The following is a 27,586-nucleotide window of genomic DNA, read 5'->3' as shown; positions in this document are numbered from 1 at the left end:
GTGGAATACCATAACATTGTAAATAAAAATGGTTTTATTCTTTTATGTCTTTTATGCCCTGTATAAATTTTATCCTGCTATTGTTCTGTACTTTTATTATAACATCTGTATTACTGGTCTTATTATTATTACTTTTGTATTCATTTAAATGTATGAATATTCATGTATTATGCTGTTGATTTTATCTTGTGGTTTCAATTTTAAAAAAAAGTCTGTAAAATATAATATTTTTGCCAATAAAAAACTTTGTTGAAACCTTATCTGTTCTTATCAGTTTAATATCTGATACGTCCCCTATCTGGGGACCATATATTAAATGGATTTTTAGAACAGGGAGATGGAAATAGAGCTTGCTCTGTCCACTCCACGCATTGACCTGGTATTGCAGTATTTCCAGGACCGGTGCACCCTTTCCTTATGTGTTGACTAAAATCAGATTCCAAAAGTGTTTTTTGTGTTTGCCATTGTTTCTGTCTTTCTGAAGGGATCTCCCCTTTTAATCCCATTATTTCAACACCTGTTGGACAATGCATGAGTGATAATGAGCTAATTGATTAAATGCAATTAATGAATACATTGCCACCTCTTGTTTTGTGTCGTCTGTGTGTCTGTGTTTCCGGCATTTCACATTGGAACAGCTCATTCACCTTCCTTGTCTTCTCTCCGCCCTCCCTTTTAGGTAAGTTAAAGAGCTGCACCTGAGCCAGCCACTGATTGATGCAGCACCACAGTCAAATAGTGGAGTGGAGTAGGGGAACAGCAAACAGCCATTAAAGCCGCCCGCCCGCCCGCCACAATGGACCTACCTGTGTACACTAGATGGATGTGATGGCATGTACTGTCGTCCCTACATTTCAAGAAGGAGTAAGAATTGCAGTTGCAACAAAGCCTTGCTTGCCTACAAAGAGAGCAGCAATTTGGATTTGTTACTATGTTACCTAGAAGAATAACAAACTGTGCAAGGATGGAGGTTGTAGGAGCAAGGAGAAGTTGTCTGTAAAGTTGGTGGATGCTTATTTTCCATTTTGCAGTCCCTTGTCTCCCTCTTGTGGCCTCCTGGAGGCAACTAGCTGTGCAAAAAAAGACAGCCTGGCGGCCGGCTGTTGCAGTGTTGCCCTCTCAGGCAACACTGAGTGACTGACTGAGCCGCACCGTCTTATATAAAGTTCAGACGGAACTTTGCACGTGTCATAGTGGAGCCCTGAGGAGCCAGAGCCAGCTTTCTGACATCATAATGGGGCCTCAGAGATAAAAGCCTGGGCCCAGGCAGTGTTGGTCAGTGCTGCTCAGCAGGCAGCACTGGACTGGACTGGATTACAGCTGATACAAGGTGTGAAGGAACAAGGGGTGGCTGTGGGCATGCACTTGCTGCCGCTGCCAGTGTTTATCTGCATGGCAGCAGGGCATTTGGGCGTTGCCAGGAAGGCGTTTTTATGTAGATTCCTCCTCTTTCAGCACTGCATTGTGGTGCAAGCAAAAGAAGCAAATCCTGTCTGGCTTCCTCTCCGGCCTTTATTCACCTCCCGTATAGCTGGGAGTGTGTGAGCCTGCAGGGCCCCATGGAATTGCCTAGAAGTAGGCTGAATCGCTGCAAGGGCTGAACAGCAGTATCGGGCAGGCTCGGGCAACGCGCGGCCCGTTCGGGTTATCGCTTCTCGGCCTTCTGGCTGAGATCAAGTGTAGTGCTGATTACTTGTAGTCAGTGCTGCCTGGTCTTGGTTAGGAGGTGCTCAGGTACCCTCTCTCTCGGCCTCGGGGGATCGTCCAGGTTCGCCTGGACTTCACCCCCGTGCTGCTATTTGGGAGAGAGGCTTAGTCCTGAGCAACGAGTTGCGATCCACATATCCCCCGTGTAGGCTTCGGCCGAAAAGGGGAAAGCTGCGTAGACGTTACGTCACCAACGGGTGGCGTAACTTTCCTTGAAAACCCCTCACCATGGACGAAAGTCCTGGTGAGATACCGGCGTATGCCCGGATAAAGAATACAATCCGTGTCATTGTATCAGAAGAGAAGGCGACGACCTGCGGCCTGAAGTTCTTGGTGGAGACCGTGCTTGTTGGCATTTTCAACATTCAGAAGCGGGAGATATTGGCGGTACAAGACTATCCTAGGAGAAGAACATACGACATAACTTTTGTACAGAATGGAGTGTTCCAAGATCTGCTGGCGGCATACATGGTAAAAAACGATCCGAGACTGGACGGTATTGAATTTTACGAACATGTGTTGGACATTACTAAGATGATTGTGATAAAAATGTACTGCCCGTTTGCTGATTTAAAAGATGTGATGTCCTTTTTATCCCCCTATTTCAAAAGTGTTAAATGTATTGGCAAAATAATGAACGAAGTTGGAGTTTGGACGTCAAAATGGAGATTTTTAGTAACTTGTTATAGAGATGCCAATACAGCAGGGGGGATAATGTTGCCGCCAGCACGCTTTAAATTAGTTGATATGGCAGGAGATCTTTTTTATACAGGAATGCCTCCATTCTGCAGAAAATGTCAAAAGTACGGTCACACCAAAGAGTTCTGCGAAAGCACCTGTAGGAACTGTGGCAGCTCTGAGCACGAGGCCAAAACTTGCCCTCTGGGGAAAAGGTGTCGTTTTTGCAGCCGAGTTGGTCATCTATATGCTACTTGTCCCCACAGATCGGAACAACCCGAGGTCCGGCCGAGGCGTCCAGAGCAGCCAGCAGGCCAGGTCGCCCCCGCACAAGGAGAGGAACCAAGAGGTGAAGAGGCAGATGACATGGACACCTCCAGCAGACCCCCCCAAACAGGTGACCCAAAGGAGCAAAGGCGGTTTAAGAGAAGAGCCAGTGATCAGCGGACGAAAAAGCCCCCTCAAGTAACGGAGGAGATGGGTAGTTCGGATGAAGCTGATCCGCCTGGGCCGCAGGAGATGCTGGGTCAGCCTGTACCTGAGGCAGAGGACCCGGGCGGAGCGGCAGCTAGGTCTAAGAGGCGTAGGGCGTACTCAGAGGTGGCAGCGGGGGTGCCGATGGGAGTACCTGCTAGAGCGAAAGCAGGGAAACCAGTTGACGCGCCCCCGGAAGCACCAGCTGAAGGTCTCCCCCCTTCTCGCCAGTTGGGGGAGACAAGCATAGCTGCCTCTGAGGTGACAGAAGTCCCTGAAACGGCCGCGAGTGCGTTTCCTGCCCCTATCGTAGGGGAGGAGGCTGCCATACAAAATGCTCCAGAAACCTTGCCCGTGGAGTCCATCTGGGACCCATTTGCGATAAGTGCCTCAGGTATGGCGGGGGGTCAGCTGTCTGACATGAGTTCCTCTCCAATCTCCTCAACTTATACAGTCGGTTTGAAGTCGGAGGGCGATGAGAGTTCGAGTGAGGTCTCTGGTAACGCTGAGGACTGCTGAGGCCACCTCGGGTAAGATTACATAAGACTGTCTCTTTTCCCTTTTCCTCATGGCAGAGTTAGGTGGCATTTCCTTAAATGTTAGGAGCGTGCATTCCAAGACGAGAAGAGCTGCCCTGTTTGACTATCTTTCTATTTTTTCCGCCACCGTTTTTTTCCTACAGGAATGCTGTATCCCACATCGCACGAACTACAACAAATATAAGGAAGACTGGAGACTCGGACCTTCAGTGTGGTCCGGGTCTAACGATTCCAGAGCCGCAGGTGTCGCCATTTTATTTAAAGGGAACGTTTTAATTGACAGTTTTAATGAAATTTTACCAGGTAGAATTTTATTGGTCAAAGCTTTTATAGACGGTATTAGATGGCAGTTTTTAAATTTTTATGGGTCCTCGGACAAGAATGAAAGAGCTAGAATGCTAGAGATTTTACCCCTTTTTTTAAACGATTCAGAGCCACTTGTTTTAGCGGGTGATTTTAATTGTATTTTAAAGGGGGAACGCCGGTTCTCTAACTCAGTAAGCAGGAATTATGACAAAACCTCCTCATTATTAAAAGATATAGTTACTGATTTTAAACTTACTGATGTTTTTAAGAAATGTAACAGCAATTTATCTGCAGAGGCCGGCGTCACCTGGAGCAATGTGAACTGTAGCTCCAGGATCGATTTTATATTCTGCTCTTATCAAGTACTGCCTTTTAAATGTGATCTTAATCCCAATGTTTTATCTGATCATAAATTATTGTATTTTAAAGTTAAAAATGATATTGGGAAAAATACTGTCAAAAAAGCCTGGAAAATGAACGTTTCCCTTTTAGATGATCCGCAAATTTTATCTGATTTTATTACCTTTTATAAGGGCTGCAGACGGGTAAGACATCCAAATATGTCCATAGTCTCATGGTGGGAGAAAATAAAAATAAAAATAAGAGACTTTTTCATAAAAATCGGAAGGAGAAAAGCAAAAGAAAAACAGGATTTTTTTGCTAATTTGAATACCCGTCTGCAGACCCAATACAAGTTCAGAGAACAGGGTATGCAGGTGGAGGAGGAGATTATGGAGATTAGGAAGGAGATCTCCCAGTGCCTGGAGCAGAGAGGTAAGGAAATTGTCTTTCGTTCAAAAATGAAACACCTCGAGGAAAATGAGACCTGCTCCAGGTACTTTTTTAAGAAAATTAACGATAAGCATACCCTGTTAGACAATATTGATGGAGATACAAACACTGACAATATTTTAAAAAAGGTACACAGATTTTATGCGGATCTTTTTAATATAAAGCTTGTTAATGTTGATTTGATGAACGACTCATTGAAGGAGGTTGACGCTGTTTTAAATCCTGTCTCCAAAGATTTTTTATTACAGGATATTACGGAACAGGAGATTTTAGATACCATCAAGAGTTTTAAAACAGCTAAAGTCCCTGGCCCTGATGGTATACCCATAGAGTTTTATGTCACATTTTATGGAGTTTTAAAAGAGGATCTCTATTCCCTTTTTACTCAAGTTTTTAGAACAAAAGCCCTCCCGGGGTCCTGGAAGAAAGGTGAGGTGTCCCTGCTTTATAAAAAGGGGGACAAAACAGATATTAAAAACTGGAGGCCTATCACCTTACTAAACGCAGACTATAAAATAATGGCCAAGATTTGCGCGAATAGGCTAAAGGCTGTTATAGAGAAAATCGTCCACTCCAACCAAGTCTGTGGGATACCTGGGAGGAGCATATGGGACAATTTAAACCTTTTAAAAGATGCTATTGGTGATACGAAGGAGAGAAAAGGCAGATTGGCGGTTTTATCCATAGATTTCGAGAAAGCCTTTGATAGAGTATCACATTTTTATCTTTTTAAGGTTTTAGAAAAGATGGGTATACCAGAAGGTTTTTTACAGTCTCTGAAGGCCTTTTATGAAAATTGTACGAGCAAGATTTTAGTAAAGGGTTTTAAGACACAGGATGTCCTTTTAAACTCCGAAGTGAAGCAGGGGTGTCCCTTGTCCCCACTACTTTTTATATGTGCGATCGAGCCTCTACTCTGCAGATTGAGGAATGACAGGCAGATATGTGGAGTCCCCCTGCCGGGCGGGGGGGGACTAGAGGCAAAAGTAGTGGGGTACATGGATGATGTCGCGGTCCTGTGCAGGGACGCCCCGTCACTGCAAAAAGCATTACAACAGATATACCAATTTTGCTGCTCCTCCGGTTTTAAAGTCAATTTTAATAAAAGTAATATTTTAAATATTGGCAATATGATTTTACAGGACATTCCAGTCCCTGTGTCGGAGTCTGTACAGATTTTAGGGGTCTCCTTCAATGAGTCAAACAATGGTTTTATCAGTTGGGACTTGGTGGCACAAAAAGTTAATAAGAAAATTTGTTTATGGAATCTTAGAAAACTGACAATGGAGGGAAAAATTTTAATCACAAAAATGGTGATTTTACCAATTTTATTATATCTAAGTATGGTTTTCCCTCCCCCTGATATTTTATTAAAAAAGATTACCAAGGCATGTTTTACATTTTTATGGAATTCTAGGATGGAGAAGCTCAGGAGAGAAAAAGTGATGTTACCAAAGCTAATGGGTGGTAAAGATTTTCCAAATATAAAAGCATTTCTTTTAATCCATTTTTTTACACTGTGTCTTAATACTGTTTTTAAGGAACACTACTGGTCTTATTTTATCCGTTTTAACACTGGCTATTTTATGAGGAGGTACGGATGGTTCTCTACGGTTTTAAGCTCGCCATATGCTTTTAACCTGCCAGACCAGTATAAGATTTTAGAAAAAATAGTGAACCTTTTTAACCTAAAAGACAAAAGAATAGAAGATGTAAAAAATAGTAAATATGTTTTAAAGGAAATAAAAGAAAATGTTTTAATAGCCCCCATTAGCAATTTTAATGAAAACAAGTGCAAATTCATCTGGAGCATGGTTAATGCTAAATTCATTTTTAATTCACAGAAGGATCTGGCCTGGAGCTGCGCCCACGAGTGTCTTCCATGCCGGGCATTCCAGCATCGAAGGGGACTGACCAACTCGGCTGCGTGTTCAAGGGGAGGATGCCGCGATGACGAGACAGTCTTACATCTTTTTTGGCAATGTTATTTTTCTCAACTAATATGGACAAAAATCCTCCCCTTGATGAAGAAGATAACCGGAATAAAGAAAATTACAAGCGAAGGCGTATTTTACGGATGTCTGGAGTGCCCAACAAGGACTCAGAGAATTATGGCATGGAAGATTACTAACTGCGTTAAAGCAGCTCTGTGGGCGGCCAGGAATATTCTTTTATTCAAACATGAAATTTTATCTGTGAATGATGTTTTAGGAATTTGTTTTTATGAAATGCATAAATATTATCTTTTAGACAAAAAATTCTCTCCTGTTTTAAGTAGAAAATGGTTTTTTAGTGAATGGAATTCTATAATATGATGCCACCAAGTGCCCTTTTATAAATTGTATGATTTTAATCTGACAATTTGTATTTATTTTTTAACCATTGTTGTAAAATTTGAATCTCTGTAAAAATGTTGAAAAATGTTGATTTATTGTAAAACCTGAAAAATTTTAAATAAACGGTTACCCCCAAAGTTGGAGTAGTCAACTTAAAAAATCTGTTCTTATCAGTTTAATATCTGATACGTCCCCTATCTGGGGACCATATATTAAATGGATTTTTAGAACAGGGAGATGGAAATAGAGCTTGCTCTGTCCACTCCACGCATTGACCTGGTATTGCAGTATTTCCAGGACCGGTGCACCCTTTCCTTATGTGTTGACTAAAATCAGATTCCAAAAGTGTTTTTTGTGTTTGCCATTATTTCTGTCTTTCTGAAGGGATCTCCCCTTTTAATCCCATTATTTCAACACCTGTTGGACAATGCATGAGTGATAATGAGCTAATTGATTAAATGCAATTAATGAATACATTGCCACCTCTTGTTTTGTGTCGTCTGTGTGTCTGTGTTTCCGGCATTTCACATTGGAACAGCTCATTCACCTTCCTTGTCTTCTCTCCGCCCTCCCTTTTAGGTAAGTTAAAGAGCTGCACCTGAGCCAGCCACTGATTGATGCAGCACCACAGTCAAATAGTGGAGTGGAGTAGGGGAACAGCAAACAGCCATTAAAGCCGCCCGCCCGCCCGCCACAATGGACCTACCTGTGTACACTAGATGGATGTGATGGAATGTACTGTCGTCCCTACATTTCAAGAAGGAGTAAGAATTGCAGTTGCAACAAAGCCTTGCTTGCCTACAAAGAGAGCAGCAATTTGGATTTGTTACTATGTTACCTAGAAGAATAACAATCTGTGCAAGGATGGAGGTTGTAGGAGCAAGGAGAAGTTGTCTGTAAAGTTGGTGGATGCTTATTTTCCATTTTGCAGTCCCTTGTCTCCCTCTTGTGGCCTCCTGGAGGCAACTACCTGTGCAAAAAAAGACAGCCTGGCGGCCGGCTGTTGCAGTGTTGCCCTCTCAGGCAACACTGAGTGACTGACTGAGCCGCACCGTCTTATATAAAGTTCAGACGGAACTTTGCACGTGTCATAGTGGAGCCCTGAGGAGCCAGAGCCAGCTTTCTGACATCATAATGGGGCCTCAGAGATAAAAGCCTGGGCCCAGGCAGTGTTGGTCAGTGCTGCTCAGCAGGCAGCACTGGACTGGACTGGATTACAGCTGATACAAGGTGTGAAGGAACAAGGGGTGGCTGTGGGCATGCACTGGCTGCCGCTGCCAGTGTTTATCTGCATGGCAGCAGGGCATTTGGGCGTTGCCAGGAAGGCGTTTTTATGTAGATTCCTCCTCTTTCAGCACTGCATTGTGGTGCAAGCAAAAGAAGCAAATCCTGTCTGGCTTCCTCTCCGGCCTTTATTCACCTCCCGTGTAGCTGTGAGTGTGTGAGCCTGCAGGGCCCCATGGAATTGCCTAGAAGTAGGCTGAATCGCTGCAAGGGCTGAACAGCAGTATCGGGCAGGCTCGGGCAACGCGCGGCCCGTTCTGGTTATCGCTTCTCGGCCTTTTGGCTTCGATCTGTAGTGGGTTGAAGTCAGAGGGCAAGGTGCACTGGTGGAAACCTACCTGCTCGGCCTTTTCGGTTTTCGGACCGAACTGCTGCTATTGAGGGGTGGCTGAAAGCTGGTGTGCCTTTTTCTTTGGAGGATCTGGAACCTATTCGTGGAGGGATTCTTTCGCTGGACGTGTGGATTTCGTGTTTTCCATTGGAATCAAGAGGCGATCGAGCTCTTTTCAAGGGCTTTTTTTCGTGCTGTGGAGGAAGAAAAAATTCGTTGGAATATGGCTTATGGAAGGAGAACACCAGGAGAATGGCGAGGATTTCAGGATAATCGGCCTGACTTCTTTGATGATAAGTATGGCTTAAAGGATACTATTCGGTTCTTCGTGTCCCCAGAAGTCCGACAAGAAAAAAATCTAAGGTACCTTTATGACAAAATACTAATACCAGTTATGGAATTGGAGAAGAAGAACTTCTTTTGTATACAAACCTTCTTCTCTAGGGGAATTTATGATGTGACTTTGGAAACAAATGCATTATGCGAAAAGGCATACACCCTTTATGAAGCTAATAAGGGGCGAGATGTTTTTAAGGGGATAAAAATTGCCCCATTGTTTCAATTTCAGGCAAAATTGTTAACCATACAAATGTATAGTCCATTTATAACGGACCAAGAGGTGGAATCATACCTCTGGAATTTTTGTGAAAAACTCTCCCTAAAGCAACATGGGATGACGGATTTCGGAGTGTGGAATGGAAAGCGAGTATATTATGCTACGTTTAAAAAAGATCCACAGGAAGAAGGAGGAGTCTGTAGGCCCCCGCCTGTGGTGTTTATAAATCGTAGTAGAGGATATTTATTTTTTTCAGGGATGCCTCCCTATTGCAGAAGTTGCAAGAAATACGGCCACAGTGATGATAACTGTAAACGCTGTATGGACTGCCCGATGAGTATTCATCAAGAGGCAGATTGTCCAAAACGTAAGGAAGAAATACCTGAACCACAGCAAGTTGAAGAGGTAATGGAGGAGGTTCAGGAGGAGGTTCAGGAGGAGGTTCAGGAGGAGGAAAGAGAGTGTACGGAGAAAGAGAGGAAGGAGAAGGAGAGAAAGGAGAAGAGACGAGAGGGAAAAGAAAAGAGGCAAGAGAAAAAAGAAACTAGGAAGGAAAAAGAGGAAAAGAAAAAAGTAAAAGAAAAAGTGGAAAAAATACCTGAAGTAGTGATAACCCAGGGATCTGAAGCTGGGGGATCTGGACAAACAGAAGGTATCACTGTAGTGAGGGAAACCCCTTCAGATAGTCCTGTGGAAGAGGAGGGCCTTACTGAAGAGGTAATGGAAACGACATTAGGTAATTTGAAAAGATGTTTAGATGATGAAGCAGAGGCGAAACGTGGAAATATTAGTGGTGAAAAAAGAAGAGTGATAGAAATTCTGGAAGTCGTGTCACCCTTAAGCTCTGTTAGTTCGGAGGCTTTGAGGATAAACGAGTATCCTTCTACCACTGATGAGGGCGGGGGAGATAGCCCTGGAATTGTCATTAAAAGATGATCAGTATAGCTTCCCTGAATGTTCAGGGGTTAAAAAATTCAAAAAAGAGAGTTGCTTTATATGACTTTTTTAATAATGAAGCTTATGATTTCATTTTTTTACAAGAATGTAATATAGAGAAAAGTATGTGTTATGAGTTCTATAAAAAATATTGGAAAGGAAAAGCCTTTTTTTCAGGAGGTAATGAGCAAAAGAGCGATGGAGTAGGTTTTTTATGTAGTAAGGAGTGGAAAGTGGAGAAAATTCAAGAGATTTATCCGGGGAGGATAATGATGATAGAAGTGAAGAAGACTAATAAAAAAATCAAATGTTTCTGTGTGTATGGATACACAGAGAAGAGTAAGAGAATCCAGCTCTTTGAAATTCTGCAGTTGTTCCTTACAGGTTCGGACCCTATTATAATTGGAGGAGACTTTAACTGCCATCTGGAAAATAAGAAAGATGGTTCAGTATCATGCTTAAAAGGAATTCTCTCATCAAGTAATTTAAAAGATATGTGGGAAATATGTGGCAAAAAGAAAGAAGATGAATGTACATGGAGTAGGAAAAACTCTAGGTCTAGAATAGACTATTTTTTTGTATCAGAGCATTTTAAAGGGTCATCTTTTAAAACTGATTTTAACTGTTTTTCCGATCATAGATTGATCAAATGTACGTTAGAATGTGAGAGAATGGAAAGCAAAAAATCTTCACATTGGAAATTGAATACAAAACTATTAGAAGATGAGAACGTAAAATCGGAATTTGGTTCATTCTATAAAAAGTTGCAGTGTAGGAAAAGCAGTTTTAAGGATGTTTTTGAATGGTGGGAGTTCGTAAAATCTCAGATCAAAACATTTTTCATTCGTATTAGTAAAAGAAAGGCGAGAGAGAGAGTGGAATTATATGAATCTCTAAATACGAAACTCCAGTGTTTTTATGTCTTGAAAAAGAGTGGTGTAATTATGGATGATGAGATTGAAGGCATTAAAAGCCAAATTAATAGAAGTTTGTATGAAAAAGGAAGGGAAATCATATTTAATTTGAGAGTAAAAATTTTGGAATGTGATGAAAAATGCTCAAAGTTCTTCTTTAAAAAAATCATCAATAAGAGAGATTATATTGACAAGTTGGAGGGAGAGGTGGTTTTGGAAGGTAAATTGAAAAAGGCACATGAGTTTTATGATAACTTATTTTCTGAAAAAAAGAGTGATGGTTCTTTAAGGGACCACTTTATTAGTCAACTAGATAAAAATTTTAATAAAGAAGAAATAGGTCTTTTATCTGAAGATTTTACTGAAAATGAAATTTATAATACAGTTAATAGCTTTTCAAATGGGAAAACACCTGGTTTGGATGGTTTACCGATAGAGTTCTATAGGGTCTTTTGGAAGTTGGTGGGTGTGGATTTTTGTGATATCATTTTTAGGGTGCTATCCTCTTTTAAAATGCCAATATCATGGTCTGAAGGGTTAATTGTTTTACTTTTTAAGAAAGGGGATAAAGAAATGATAAAGAATTGGAGGCCTATAACGTTACTAAACATGGATTATAAAATTTATGCAAAATTATTTGCTAATCGTTTGAAAAAAGTAATTTCATCGGTAATTGAGGAGGATCAGACATGTGCTGTGCCAGGGAGAAAAATTACAGATTCATTACTCTTGATTAGAGATGTATTATGGGATTTTAAAGATCGTGATCAGGATTTGGCATTGATCTCATTAGATTTCGAAAAAGCATATGATAGAATTTCCCATTTGTTTTTATTTCAGGTTTTAAAAAAGCTTGGTTGTCCTGATATGTTTATTAAGTGTATTAAGAGTTTATATTCTAGTTGTTTCAGTAAAATTTCAGTGAATGGCTTTTTATCGGAAAAGGTTAAAATGAATTGTGGAGTGAAGCAAGGGTGTCCTTTGTCGCCAATACTCTTTATTTGTGCCGTGGAACCACTTTTATGTGCAATAAGAAGGGATAAAGTTATTGATGGTGTTTTTATACCAGGGAATAAAAATGAGCGAGTTAAAATTGTGGCATATATGGATGACATTACGGTTTTAGTTAGAAGTTTGAGAGGGTTTAATAGGGTATTACGAGTAGTTGAATGGTTTAATGGTGCATCTGGTTTTAAAATAAACTGGGAAAAATCAGGGGTTTTATTGATAGGGAATCTTAAGTTGGAAAGGGAATGTAAATTATTAAGTGTAGTAGATATGAAAATTCTAGGTATTCATTTCTCACAAAACTGTGGAAGTATAAAAAATTGGGAATCTCTCTTGGAAAGGGTTAAAAAGAAGGTGGATTTTTGGAAACTAAGGTGCCTATCAATGGAAGGGAAAATCTTAGTGATTAAACAAGTTCTATTGCCTCTGATTTTATATGTATCTGCTGTTTTTATGCCCTCAAACATTATGATGAAAAGAATTATTAAGGTATGTTTTAATTTCTTTTGGGGTTCAAAAATGGAGAGAGTAAGGAGAGTAGAGTTATATAAATCAAAAGGAAATGGTGGTAAGGGTTTCCCTGATCTTAGACAGTTTTTATTTTGTAAGTATTTATCACAGTGTATTAGTATCCTATGTGGACCTGAATCAAAGTTGAGAGCCTTTGTAATATATAATTTTGTTTTTTTTATAAGGAAGTATAAATGGATCAATATAGATCTAAAGAGACCATATAGGTGGTTGCCTCCAGAGAACTATTTAATCTTAGAGAAAATTATAAGAGAGTTCAATCTGGCAGAAGAAGGAAAAGAGGTTTTTATTAATCATAAAAAAATATTAAAAGTCTTAGAGGGTAGAACCATTTGCAGCCCGATTGAACGGTTTACTCCCCAGGTAGTTAAAAACATTTGGAAATGTGTTAACCATCTTTGTTTGTCTAATGATCACAAAGATCTATTATGGTGTATGATAAAGGATTGTTTACCAACAAAGGATTTCCAATATAAAAGACGACTGAATCGGAATAGCCAATGTCCTAGAAGTGGTTGTATTGATGATGAAACCACAATGCATGTTTTCTGGAATTGTGATTTTGCACAAAAAGTGTGGAAAAAGATAAGTAAGTTGGTGAGCATGGTGAGTAAAGTTAACTATTTTAATTTTAACATGATATTTTATGGAATTGGAATCGGGGAAAATGAGTTTCAAATAGTTTGGCTGATCTTAGCATCAGTTAAAATGGCGCTATGGAGGTCCAGGAATATTTTACTATTTAAAAGGGATGCTTTAACTGTTGATGATTGCATACGTCTAAGCCTAAATTATTTATTTATCTATTTTTGGAAAGAACAGAAAGAACTAGGAATAGAGAAAGCAGAAGAAAAATGGAAGCAAAAGAAATGGAATTCTGTAATGGGAGTGTAGAATAGATATTTAGGGGGAAATAATGTATAAATGTACTTACCTTTTACGATGATGACGTGAGTCTTGAGATCTGTGAAGAGAAAAAGATGGTGATTTTAGTTTTTGAGACTTGTGATCTGAGTAAAAAAAAAAAAAAAAAAAAATCTGTTCTTATCAGTTTAATATCTGATACGTCCCCTATCTGGGGACCATATATTAAATGGATTTTTAGAACAGGGAGATGGAAATAGAGCTTGCTCTGTCCACTCCACGCATTGACCTGGTATTGCAGTATTTCCAGGACCGGTGCACCCTTTCCTTATGTGTTGACTAAAATCAGATTCCAAAAGTGTTTTTTGTGTTTGCCATTGTTTCTGTCTTTCTGAAGGGATCTCCCCTTTTAATCCCATTATTTCAACACCTGTTGGACAATGCATGAGTGATAATGAGCTAATTGATTAAATGCAATTAATGAATACATTGCCACCTCTTGTTTTGTGTCGTCTGTATGTCTGTGTTTCCGGCATTTCACATTGGAACAGCTCATTCACCTTCCTTGTCTTCTCTCCGCCCTCCCTTTTAGGTAAGTTAAAGAGCTGCACCTGAGCCAGCCACTGATTGATGCAGCACCACAGTCAAATAGTGGAGTGGAGTAGGGGAACAGCAAACAGCCATTAAAGCCGCCTGCCCGCCCGCCCGCCCGCCCGCCACAATGGACCTACCTGTGTACACTAGATGGATGTGATGGAATGTACTGTCGTCCCTACATTTCAAGAAGGAGTAAGAATTGCAGTTGCAACAAAGCCTTGCTTGCCTACAAAGAGAGCAGCAATTTGCATTTGTTACTATGTTACCTAGAAGAATAACAAGCTGTGCAAGGATGGAGGTTGTAGGAGCAAGGAGAAGTTGTCTGTAAAGTTGGTGGATGCTTATTTTCTATTTTGCAGTCCCTTGTCTCCCTCTTGTGGCCTCCTGGAGGCAACTAGCTGTGCAAAAAAAGACAGCCTGGCGGCCGGCTGTTGCAGTGTTGCCCTCTCAGGCAACACTGAGTGACTGACTGAGCCGTAATTTCACTGTATAGTTAGATAGAAATCTAATTGTGCTCCCACAATATAAAGAAATTTAATTATAAGGTTCACTGAAATGACAACTGAGTAAAAAGATATCTTTAATAGTAACTAGTTTAAAAACAGGGGTAACACACCACTGTGACATAAGCCCCACCGTGAAAATTAAAAAATGTATTAAACAAAAAAACACTGAGTTATTATGATACCTATATCTCTGTGTTTAAACGATATTTGTAGGAATCAGCATATACCCAGGGCACAACAGTAGTACAAGCCCTAATTGAAGCATAGGTGTCCGACAAAATCGGATCTCCTAACGCTGGGTGTAACACAATATAATTGTCCCCAATGCACACATTCCATAGACATTAAACGACCCTACGCGTTTCAGATACTCATCCTCAGGGGTCCGTATCTTGGTAACTCTGGCCTCATCACCAGCGATATTAGTATTCAACAGCGGATATTCCGCTGTGCGTCACGGGAAGATGCACGTATCGATGTCAACGGCATACTTCATTGCAGGCGCTAGGTTACTATAAACGCTAAACTCCACCCATCGTATTCGGCGGCAACACATGAATTGACCAATCACAACACCCTCTCGATTCGTGACACCTGCCCATGTGACCCCCCGCCGTCAGCTGACAGCCAGGGGTCATCATCGGCCGCATCATGCCGAACGCGCAGGCACAGTGGAAGCCAAGGACGTATCGCCCGGGCTGCCAAACACGAGGAGGTAAGCGCTAAAAGATGATGTGTTATAAGTATATCTTGCGGGACAGTATAACACCGCAAGTGGGCAACCTCACAAAGCAACTCAAGAGTAAATAAACACATATGAGGTGGACGAAGTTGCAGAAGTCCCTATTCCTTAGAAAAACTGACAAAACGATCTCTTTATGTGTTGGCTGATCAGTGTAGCCATCTCAAATAAGTAATGCAAAATGCAGATAAACACTCACCCACCCCAAGGTAAACCACCTATAGGGGGATGGTATCACACATTTAGATAAAACATGTATAATTAGTCTGCTCATTTAAACCTGCTGGTTGTATACATTCCAGTCTATGGATCCATTGCGCTTCCTTCCGTAAAATCAGGTTGTCCCAGTCCCCTCCTCTTTTGGGGGGTCTGACGAGTTCAATTGCTTGAAACTTTAACACTGCTGCCTGGCCTTGGTGTTTAGCATGCACGTGCTTGGATATTGGGGTGTCCCTACCATGGATAATATCTCCAACATGCTCCCTAATACGACGACGAAATTGTCGTGCTGTTTTACCCACATAATTTAGGGGGCATGGGCATGTGATTAGGTAAACTACTCCTGCTGTCTTGCAATTGACATAATCCCGAATATTGTATTTTTTCTGTGTGACAACACTGGTAAAACTATTCCCTTTAAGAATGAAATCACAGGCTTTACAGCTACCACATCTGAAAGTGCCTGGTATTTGTCTATCCAGCCATGTACCCCTAGGTGAAATGGGGTCGAAACAGCTGTGCATGACTCTGTCCCTTATATTTTTCCCTCTCCGATACGTGACAGATGGCCTCTGTGTGATCTGGTCTACTAAATCTATATCAGAACTGAGAATACGCCAATACCTATTCAGTATCTGCATAATGTCATTTTGTTTTGAGTCATAGGTGCCTATGAGTCTGGTAACTTGTTCTTCTTTCCGTTTTTTAGGGACCAGGAGACATTGCCTATCTGCATCCCTTGCTCCCTCATAGGCCTTCCTAATGACACTCTCGGCGAAGCCTCTATCCTTCAATCTTGTTTTGAGTTCCTGGGCCTGGCACTCAAAATCACCCATAGAGCTGCAATTCCTGCGTACTCTCATGAATTGGCCTTTCGGAATGCCACGTTTGAGGGAATAAGGATGACAGCTATTCCATTGCAAAAAACTATTAGTTGCTGTTTCTTTCCGATGTACCTTTGTGCGGATTGTACCTCCTTCCGTTTTTGTGATTTTCAAGTCTAAAAAAGACAGTTCGTTCTCACTGATCTCACATGTAAACCTAAGTCCCACATCATTTTTGTTGAGGGCTGCTACGAACCTATGGAACTCATCTGCTGTAGAGTTCCAGAGAATCAGCACGTCATCAATATATCTAATCCATAATCCAACGGATGAAGTCCAATTGACAAATTTGTCCCCAAAAACAATTGTCTCCTCCCACCAGCCAAGAAATAAATTTGCATAGGTGGGAGCAGCAGGACTCCCCATTGCAGTACCACATTGCTGATGAAAGATCTTGTCTTCAAAAATAAATATATTTTTTTCAAGAACAAACTGTAATAACTGCAAAACAAATTGGTTATGGGCAGCAAACTGTGTACCTCTTGATCCCAAATAATACTCGATCGCTTTATAACCACATTTGTGAGGTATGGATGAATACAACGCCTCAACATCCAGACTAGCCAGGATTGTATCTTTCTCCAGAGAAATACCATCAATCTGTTTCAAGACATCCATGGTGTCACGTACATATGATGTAAGACTTAAGACAAAAGGGCGCAACACCTGATCAACATAAGTACTCACATTTTGAGTTAAATTATTAATGCCTGAAACAATGGGTCTGCCACGTAAGGGAGGATACCCTTTGTGGATTTTGGGCAGGCTATAAAAACACGCCATAACAGGAAATTGTGGGTACAGGAACCCAAACTCTCCTGCACTAATCAAGGATCTGCTCTTTGCATCACTCAGAATGCTCAGCAACTCCTTCTTGAATAGTGCTGTGGGGTTATCCTTTAAAATGGTGTAACAGTTATGGTTAAACAATATGTCCTCACACATTTTTTTATAATCATCCCTACTCATGACCACAATGTTCCCACCTTTATCAGATGCTTTTAGAACGATGTTCTGTTTTTTTCTCTAGAGTGGTCAGAGCTAGTCGTTCGGACCAAGACAAGTTGTTATCCATGCCCCTACTGTCCTGACTAAGATTTTTGATCTCATCTCCCACCATATCCACAAATAAATCCACATTGGTAAAATCTCCTATAGGTGGCAGCTTTCTACTCTTCATTTTTAGGTTGGTAAAGGGACCTAGACCTGGAGCTCTTCCAGATTCCTCTAATAACCCCTCCAAGGCTGCAAGGCCTTCCATATCAGACTCTTCCAACCCTAGTTCCATACATTTTTTTCTATTGTGGTGTTTGAAAAATTTGATCCATTTGAGTTTACGAGCAAATAAATTAAGATCTTTTATCCACGAGAAAGAGTCAAATTTAACTGTGGGGACAAAGGAAAGTCCTTTTTCTAATAATGTGTTCTCTGATGCACTCAAATTGTATTCAGATAGGTTAATAATTTGTAGCCTATCCATATTTTTTCCCTTCACTAATCCTTTTGTCCCCTCAGCATATAGCGGGAAATGGGAGGATTGTTGGCTAAAAAATTGTTGCCACTATTAGAAGAGGCTCTACCACGGCCTCTATTTCTACCTCTAGCTCCTCCCCTAAATTTTTGTTTCCCACCGCTACCACCGAAAAATGGGCCCACTCTTTCAGAGTCTGTGGTTTCACTCTCTGATGTGGAAGGGTCAGATTCCCTCGGCCCCCTATTGGTCTGTTGATATTGTTGTTGTTGTGTATGGACAAAATCATACGCTTTTTTCTCCCTAAATTCCTGTAGATCTCTCTGGAATTGGAAGTGTTTACGTTCCTTAAGATGATTGGTGAACCTCTCTAAAGTTTGTTGGAGGATTTTATCCCGTTTATCAAAACCAGGGGTATCTACCAAGGACTTGGCTGCCTCAATCTCTTTTTTAAGCTCAGCACTAATAGAGTCGAACTGAATTTTTTCTTCCTCTACCAAAATCTGCATCAGCCTAAGTGAACTCCCTGTAATCTCCTGTTCCCACCTTTCTTTTATATTAGCAGTTTTTAATCTTAATGCTGGGACAATGGGGACCCTGAGGCCTCTGGGAACTATCTTGTTCTTTAAATAGTTTTCCAGACTCTGGATCTCCCACCAACTTCTAGTATAATCTTTATGCAATCTATTAAGGTTTTTAAAGGTAGATTTAAGAGACGCACCCTGAACTGTATACACCAGTTCACATTCAGAGAAAACGCTTTTAGCCTCACTCATCCACCCTTCTGTGTTTAAATCTGAGAGTGCAAAGGCTGCCATACCCAGATAAAACGAAATTATTAACTGTATAAATTAAATATAATTTCACTGTATAGTTAGATAGAAATCTAATTGTGCTCCCACAATATAAAGACATTTAATTATAAGGTTCACTGAAATGACAACTGAGTAAAAAGATATCTTTAATAGTAACTAGTTTAAAAACAGGGGTAACACACCACTGTGACATAAGCCCCACCGTGAAAATTAAAAAATGTATTAAACAAAAAAACACTGAGTTATTATGATACCTATATCTCTGTGTTTAAACGATATTTGTAGGAATCAGCATATACCCAGGGCACAACAGTAGTACAAGCCCTAATTGAAGCATAGGTGTCCGACAAAATCGGATCTCCTAACGCTGGGTGTAACACAATATAATTGTCCCCAATGCACACATTCCATAGACATTAAACGACCCTACGCGTTTCAGATACTCATCCTCAGGGGTCCGTATCTTGGTAACTCTGGCCTCATCACCAGCGATATTAGTATTCAACAGCGGATATTCCGCTGTGCGTCACGGGAAGATGCACGTATCGATGTCAACGGCATACTTCATTGCAGGCGCTAGGTTACTATAAACGCTAAACTCCACCCATCGTATTCGGCGGCAACACATGAATTGACCAATCACAACACCCTCTCGATTCGTGACACCTGCCCATGTGACCCCCCGCCGTCAGCTGACAGCCAGGGGTCATCATCGGCCGCATCATGCCGAACGCGCAGGCGCAGTGGAAGCCAAGGACGTATCGCCCGGGCTGCCAAACACGAGGAGGTAAGCGCTAAAAGATGATGTGTTATAAGTATATCTTGCGGGACAGTATAACACCGCAAGTGGGCAACCTCACAAAGCAACTCAAGAGTAAATAAACACATATGAGGTGGACGAAGTTGCAGAAGTCCCTATTCCTTAGAAAAACTGACAAAACGATCTCTTTATGTGTTGGCTGATCAGTGTAGCCATCTCAAATAAGTAATGCAAAATGCAGATAAACACTCACCCACCCCAAGGTAAACCACCTATAGGGGGATGGTATCACACATTTAGATAAAACATGTATAATTAGTCTGCTCATTTAAACCTGCTGGTTGTATACATTCCAGTCTATGGATCCATTGCGCTTCCTTCCGTAAAATCAGGTTGTCCCAGTCCCCTCCTCTTTTGGGGGGTCTGACGAGTTCAATTGCTTGAAACTTTAACACTGCTGCCTGGCCTTGGTGTTTAGCATGCACGTGCTTGGATATTGGGGTGTCCCTACCATGGATAATATCTCCAACATGCTCCCTAATACGACGACGAAATTGTCGTGCTGTTTTACCCACATAATTTAGGGGGCATGGGCATGTGATTAGGTAAACTACTCCTGCTGTCTTGCAATTGACATAATCCCGAATATTGTATTTTTTCTGTGTGACAACACTGGTAAAACTATTCCCTTTAAGAATGAAATCACAGGCTTTACAGCTACCACATCTGAAAGTGCCTGGTATTTGTCTATCCAGCCATGTACCCCTAGGTGAAATGGGGTCGAAACAGCTGTGCATGACTCTGTCCCTTATATTTTTCCCTCTCCGATACGTGACAGATGGCCTCTGTGTGATCTGGTCTACTAAATCTATATCAGAACTGAGAATACGCCAATACCTATTCAGTATCTGCATAATGTCATTTTGTTTTGAGTCATAGGTGCCTATGAGTCTGGTAACTTGTTCTTCTTTCCGTTTTTTAGGGACCAGGAGACATTGCCTATCTGCATCCCTTGCTCCCTCATAGGCCTTCCTAATGACACTCTCGGGGAAGCCTCTATCCTTCAATCTTGTTTTGAGTTCCTGGGCCTGGCACTCAAAATCACCCATAGAGCTGCAATTCCTGCGTACTCTCATGAATTGGCCTTTCGGAATGCCACGTTTGAGGGAATAAGGATGACAGCTATTCCATTGCAAAAAACTATTAGTTGCTGTTTCTTTCCGATGTACCTTTGTGCGGATTGTACCTCCTTCCGTTTTTGTGATTTTCAAGTCTAAAAAAGACAGTTCGTTCTCACTGATCTCACATGTAAACCTAAGTCCCACATCATTTTTGTTGAGGGCTGCTACGAACCTATGGAACTCATCTGCTGTAGAGTTCCAGAGAATCAGCACGTCATCAATATATCTAATCCATAATCCAACGGATGAAGTCCAATTGACAAATTTGTCCCCAAAAACAATTGTCTCCTCCCACCAGCCAAGAAATAAATTTGCATAGGTGGGAGCAGCAGGACTCCCCATTGCAGTACCACATTGCTGATGAAAGATCTTGTCTTCAAAAATAAATATATTTTTTTCAAGAACAAACTGTAATAACTGCAAAACAAATTGGTTATGGGCAGCAAACTGTGTACCTCTTGATCCCAAATAATACTCGATCGCTTTATAACCACATTTGTGAGGTATGGATGAATACAACGCCTCAACATCCAGACTAGCCAGGATTGTATCTTTCTCCAGAGAAATACCATCAATCTGTTTCAAGACATCCATGGTGTCACGTACATATGATGTAAGACTTAAGACAAAAGGGCGCAACACCTGATCAACATAAGTACTCACATTTTGAGTTAAATTATTAATGCCTGAAACAATGGGTCTGCCACGTAAGGGAGGATACCCTTTGTGGATTTTGGGCAGGCTATAAAAACACGCCATAACAGGAAATTGTGGGTACAGGAACCCAAACTCTCCTGCACTAATCAAGGATCTGCTCTTTGCATCACTCAGAATGCTCAGCAACTCCTTCTTGAATAGTGCTATGGGGTTATCCTTTAAAATGGTGTAACAGTTATGGTTAAACAATATGTCCTCACACATTTTTTTATAATCATCCCTACTCATGACCACAATGTTCCCACCTTTATCAGATGCTTTTAGAACGATGTTCTGTTTTTTCTCTAGAGTGGTCAGAGCTAGTCGTTCGGACCAAGACAAGTTGTTATCCATGCCCCTACTGTCCTGACTAAGATTTTTGATCTCATCTCCCACCATATCCACAAATAAATCCACATTGGTAAAATCTCCTATAGGTGGCAGCTTTCTACTCTTCATTTTTAGGTTGGTAAAGGGACCTAGACCTGGAGCTCTTCCAGATTCCTCTAATAACCCCTCCAAGGCTGCAAGGCCTTCCATATCAGACTCTTCCAACCCTAGTTCCATACATTTTTTTCTATTGTGGTGTTTGAAAAATTTGATCCATTTGAGTTTACGAGCAAATAAATTAAGATCTTTTATCCACGAGAAAGAGTCAAATTTAACTGTGGGGACAAAGGAAAGTCCTTTTTCTAATAATGTGTTCTCTGATGCACTCAAATTGTATTCAGATAGGTTAATAATTTGTAGCCTATCCATATTTTTTCCCTTCACTAATCCTTTTGTCCCCTCAGCATATAGCGGGAAATGGGAGGATTGTTGGCTAAAAAATTGTTGCCACTATTAGAAGAGGCTCTACCACGGCCTCTATTTCTACCTCTAGCTCCTCCCCTAAATTTTTGTTTCCCACCGCTACCACCGAAAAATGGGCCCACTCTTTCAGAGTCTGTGGTTTCACTCTCTGATGTGGAAGGGTCAGATTCCCTCGGCCCCCTATTGGTCTGTTGATATTGTTGTTGTTGTGTATGGACAAAATCATACGCTTTTTTCTCCCTAAATTCCTGTAGATCTCTCTGGAATTGGAAGTGTTTACGTTCCTTAAGATGATTGGTGAACCTCTCTAAAGTTTGTTGGAGGATTTTATCCCGTTTATCAAAACCAGGGGTATCTACCAAGGACTTGGCTGCCTCAATCTCTTTTTTAAGCTCAGCACTAATAGAGTCGAACTGAATTTTTTCTTCCTCTACCAAAATCTGCATCAGCCTAAGTGAACTCCCTGTAATCTCCTGTTCCCACCTTTCTTTTATATTAGCAGTTTTTAATCTTAATGCTGGGACAATGGGGACCCTGAGGCCTCTGGGAACTATCTTGTTCTTTAAATAGTTTTCCAGACTCTGGATCTCCCACCAACTTCTAGTATAATCTTTATGCAATCTATTAAGGTTTTTAAAGGTAGATTTAAGAGACGCACCCTGAACTGTATACACCAGTTCACATTCAGAGAAAACGCTTTTAGCCTCACTCATCCACCCTTCTGTGTTTAAATCTGAGAGTGCAAAGGCTGCCATACCCAGATAAAACGAAATTATTAACTGTATAAATTAAATATAATTTCACTGTATAGTTAGATAGAAATCTAATTGTGCTCCCACAATATAAAGAAATTTAATTATAAGGTTCACTGAAATGACAACTGAGTAAAAAGATATCTTTAATAGTAACTAGTTTAAAAACAGGGGTAACACACCACTGTGACATAAGCCCCACCGTGAAAATTAAAAAATGTATTAAACAAAAAAACACTGAGTTATTATGATACCTATATCTCTGTGTTTAAACGATATTTGTAGGAATCAGCATATACCCAGGGCACAACAGTAGTACAAGCCCTAATTGAAGCATAGGTGTCCGACAAAATCGGATCTCCTAACGCTGGGTGTAACACAATATAATTGTCCCCAATGCACACATTCCATAGACATTAAACGACCCTACGCGTTTCAGATACTCATCCTCAGGGGTCCGTATCTTGGTAACTCTGGCCTCATCACCAGCGATATTAGTATTCAACAGCGGATATTCCGCTGTGCGTCACGGGAAGATGCACGTATCGATGTCAACGGCATACTTCATTGCAGGCGCTAGGTTACTATAAACGCTAAACTCCACCCATCGTATTCGGCGGCAACACATGAATTGACCAATCACAACACCCTCTCGATTCGTGACACCTGCCCATGTGACCCCCCGCCGTCAGCTGACAGCCAGGGGTCATCATCGGCCGCATCATGCCGAACGCGCAGGCGCAGTGGAAGCCAAGGACGTATCGCCCGGGCTGCCAAACACGAGGAGGTAAGCGCTAAAAGATGATGTGTTATAAGTATATCTTGCGGGACAGTATAACACCGCAAGTGGGCAACCTCACAAAGCAACTCAAGAGTAAATAAACACATATGAGGTGGACGAAGTTGCAGAAGTCCCTATTCCTTAGAAAAACTGACAAAACGATCTCTTTATGTGTTGGCTGATCAGTGTAGCCATCTCAAATAAGTAATGCAAAATGCAGATAAACACTCACCCACCCCAAGGTAAACCACCTATAGGGGGATGGTATCACACATTTAGATAAAACATGTATAATTAGTCTGCTCATTTAAACCTGCTGGTTGTATACATTCCAGTCTATGGATCCATTGCGCTTCCTTCCGTAAAATCAGGTTGTCCCAGTCCCCTCCTCTTTTGGGGGGTCTGACGAGTTCAATTGCTTGAAACTTTAACACTGCTGCCTGGCCTTGGTGTTTAGCATGCACGTGCTTGGATATTGGGGTGTCCCTACCATGGATAATATCTCCAACATGCTCCCTAATACGACGACGAAATTGTCGTGCTGTTTTACCCACATAATTTAGGGGGCATGGGCATGTGATTAGGTAAACTACTCCTGCTGTCTTGCAATTGACATAATCCCGAATATTGTATTTTTTCTGTGTGACAACACTGGTAAAACTATTCCCTTTAAGAATGAAATCACAGGCTTTACAGCTACCACATCTGAAAGTGCCTGGTATTTGTCTATCCAGCCATGTACCCCTAGGTGAAATGGGGTCGAAACAGCTGTGCATGACTCTGTCCCTTATATTTTTCCCTCTCCGATACGTGACAGATGGCCTCTGTGTGATCTGGTCTACTAAATCTATATCAGAACTGAGAATACGCCAATACCTATTCAGTATCTGCATAATGTCATTTTGTTTTGAGTCATAGGTGCCTATGAGTCTGGTAACTTGTTCTTCTTTCCGTTTTTTAGGGACCAGGAGACATTGCCTATCTGCATCCCTTGCTCCCTCATAGGCCTTCCTAATGACACTCTCGGGGAAGCCTCTATCCTTCAATCTTGTTTTGAGTTCCTGGGCCTGGCACTCAAAATCACCCATAGAGCTGCAATTCCTGCGTACTCTCATGAATTGGCCTTTCGGAATGCCACGTTTGAGGGAATAAGGATGACAGCTATTCCATTGCAAAAAACTATTAGTTGCTGTTTCTTTCCGATGTACCTTTGTGCGGATTGTACCTCCTTCCGTTTTTGTGATTTTCAAGTCTAAAAAAGACAGTTCGTTCTCACTGATCTCACATGTAAACCTAAGTCCCACATCATTTTTGTTGAGGGCTGCTACGAACCTATGGAACTCATCTGCTGTAGAGTTCCAGAGAATCAGCACGTCATCAATATATCTAATCCATAATCCAACGGATGAAGTCCAATTGACAAATTTGTCCCCAAAAACAATTGTCTCCTCCCACCAGCCAAGAAATAAATTTGCATAGGTGGGAGCAGCAGGACTCCCCATTGCAGTACCACATTGCTGATGAAAGATCTTGTCTTCAAAAATAAATATATTTTTTTCAAGAACAAACTGTAATAACTGCAAAACAAATTGGTTATGGGCAGCAAACTGTGTACCTCTTGATCCCAAATAATACTCGATCGCTTTATAACCACATTTGTGAGGTATGGATGAATACAACGCCTCAACATCCAGACTAGCCAGGATTGTATCTTTCTCCAGAGAAATACCATCAATCTGTTTCAAGACATCCATGGTGTCACGTACATATGATGTAAGACTTAAGACAAAAGGGCGCAACACCTGATCAACATAAGTACTCACATTTTGAGTTAAATTATTAATGCCTGAAACAATGGGTCTGCCACGTAAGGGAGGATACCCTTTGTGGATTTTGGGCAGGCTATAAAAACACGCCATAACAGGAAATTGTGGGTACAGGAACCCAAACTCTCCTGCACTAATCAAGGATCTGCTCTTTGCATCACTCAGAATGCTCAGCAACTCCTTCTTGAATAGTGCTGTGGGGTTATCCTTTAAAATGGTGTAACAGTTATGGTTAAACAATATGTCCTCACACATTTTTTTATAATCATCCCTACTCATGACCACAATGTTCCCACCTTTATCAGATGCTTTTAGAACGATGTTCTGTTTTTTCTCTAGAGTGGTCAGAGCTAGTCGTTCGGACCAAGACAAGTTGTTATCCATGCCCCTACTGTCCTGACTAAGATTTTTGATCTCATCTCCCACCATATCCACAAATAAATCCACATTGGTAAAATCTCCTATAGGTGGCAGCTTTCTACTCTTCATTTTTAGGTTGGTAAAGGGACCTAGACCTGGAGCTCTTCCAGATTCCTCTAATAACCCCTCCAAGGCTGCAAGGCCTTCCATATCAGACTCTTCCAACCCTAGTTCCATACATTTTTTTCTATTGTGGTGTTTGAAAAATTTGATCCATTTGAGTTTACGAGCAAATAAATTAAGATCTTTTATCCACGAGAAAGAGTCAAATTTAACTGTGGGGACAAAGGAAAGTCCTTTTTCTAATAATGTGTTCTCTGATGCACTCAAATTGTATTCAGATAGGTTAATAATTTGTAGCCTATCCATATTTTTTCCCTTCACTAATCCTTTTGTCCCCTCAGCATATAGCGGGAAATGGGAGGATTGTTGGCTAAAAAATTGTGCCACTATTAGAAGAGGCTCTACCACGGCCTCTATTTCTACCTCTAGCTCCTCCCCTAAATTTTTGTTTCCCACCGCTACCACCGAAAAATGGGCCCACTCTTTCAGAGTCTGTGGTTTCACTCTCTGATGTGGAAGGGTCAGATTCCCTCGGCCCCCTATTGGTCTGTTGATATTGTTGTTGTTGTGTATGGACAAAATCATACGCTTTTTTCTCCCTAAATTCCTGTAGATCTCTCTGGAATTGGAAGTGTTTACGTTCCTTAAGATGATTGGTGAACCTCTCTAAAGTTTGTTGGAGGATTTTATCCCGTTTATCAAAACCAGGGGTATCTACTAAGGACTTGGCTGCCTCAATCTCTTTTTTAAGCTCAGCACTAATAGAGTCGAACTGCATTTTTTCTTCCTCTACCAAAATCTGCATCAGCCTAAGTGAACTCCCTGTAATCTCCTGTTCCCACCTTTCTTTTATATTAGCAGTTTTTAATCTTAATGCTGGGACAATGGGGACCCTGAGGCCTCTGGGAACTATCTTGTTCTTTAAATAGTTTTCCAGACTCTGGATCTCCCACCAACTTCTAGTATAATCTTTATGCAATCTATTAAGGTTTTTAAAGGTAGATTTAAGAGACGCACCCTGAACTGTATACACCAGTTCACATTCAGAGAAAACGCTTTTAGCCTCACTCATCCACCCTTCTGTGTTTAAATCTGAGAGTGCAAAGGCTGCCATACCCAGATAAAACGAAATTATTAACTGTATAAATTAAATATAATTTCACTGTATAGTTAGATAGAAATCTAATTGTGCTCCCACAATATAAAGAAATTTAATTATAAGGTTCACTGAAATGACAACTGAGTAAAAAGATATCTTTAATAGTAACTAGTTTAAAAACAGGGGTAACACACCACTGTGACATAAGCCCCACCGTGAAAATTAAAAAATGTATTAAACAAAAAAACACTGAGTTATTATGATACCTATATCTCTGTGTTTAAACGATATTTGTAGGAATCAGCATATACCCAGGGCACAACAGTAGTACAAGCCCTAATTGAAGCATAGGTGTCCGACAAAATCGGATCTCCTAACGCTGGGTGTAACACAATATAATTGTCCCCAATGCACACATTCCATAGACATTAAACGACCCTACGCGTTTCAGATACTCATCCTCAGGGGTCCGTATCTTGGTAACTCTGGCCTCATCACCAGCGATATTAGTATTCAACAGCGGATATTCCGCTGTGCGTCACGGGAAGATGCACGTATCGATGTCAACGGCATACTTCATTGCAGGCGCTAGGTTACTATAAACGCTAAACTCCACCCATCGTATTCGGCGGCAACACATGAATTGACCAATCACAACACCCTCTCGATTCGTGACACCTGCCCATGTGACCCCCCGCCGTCAGC

At 41.1% G+C, this 27,586-nt stretch overlaps 2 non-coding genes and 1 pseudogene across 2 annotated transcripts; all 3 read left to right on the top strand.

The window, feature by feature from the left end:
* The first annotated feature begins 221 nt into the window (after window positions 1–221).
* On the top strand, window positions 222–413 carry LOC142720519 (U2 spliceosomal RNA). Its single transcript, XR_012873300.1, has one exon. It is a non-coding gene; the product is annotated as a U2 spliceosomal RNA (small nuclear RNA).
* Window positions 414–6,958: 6,545 nt separating this feature from the next.
* On the top strand, window positions 6,959–7,145 carry LOC142720518 (U2 spliceosomal RNA). Its single transcript, XR_012873299.1, has one exon. It is a non-coding gene; the product is annotated as a U2 spliceosomal RNA (small nuclear RNA).
* Window positions 7,146–13,381: 6,236 nt separating this feature from the next.
* Window positions 13,382–13,582, top strand: LOC142720520 (U2 spliceosomal RNA; annotated as a pseudogene).
* The last annotated feature ends 14,004 nt before the right edge of the window (window positions 13,583–27,586 follow it).

This window comes from Rhinoderma darwinii, unplaced genomic scaffold (genome assembly GCF_050947455.1).
Source record: "Rhinoderma darwinii isolate aRhiDar2 unplaced genomic scaffold, aRhiDar2.hap1 Scaffold_499, whole genome shotgun sequence".
Taxonomy (NCBI): domain Eukaryota; kingdom Metazoa; phylum Chordata; class Amphibia; order Anura; family Rhinodermatidae; genus Rhinoderma; species Rhinoderma darwinii.
This window is presented reverse-complemented; position numbering and strand designations above follow the sequence as displayed.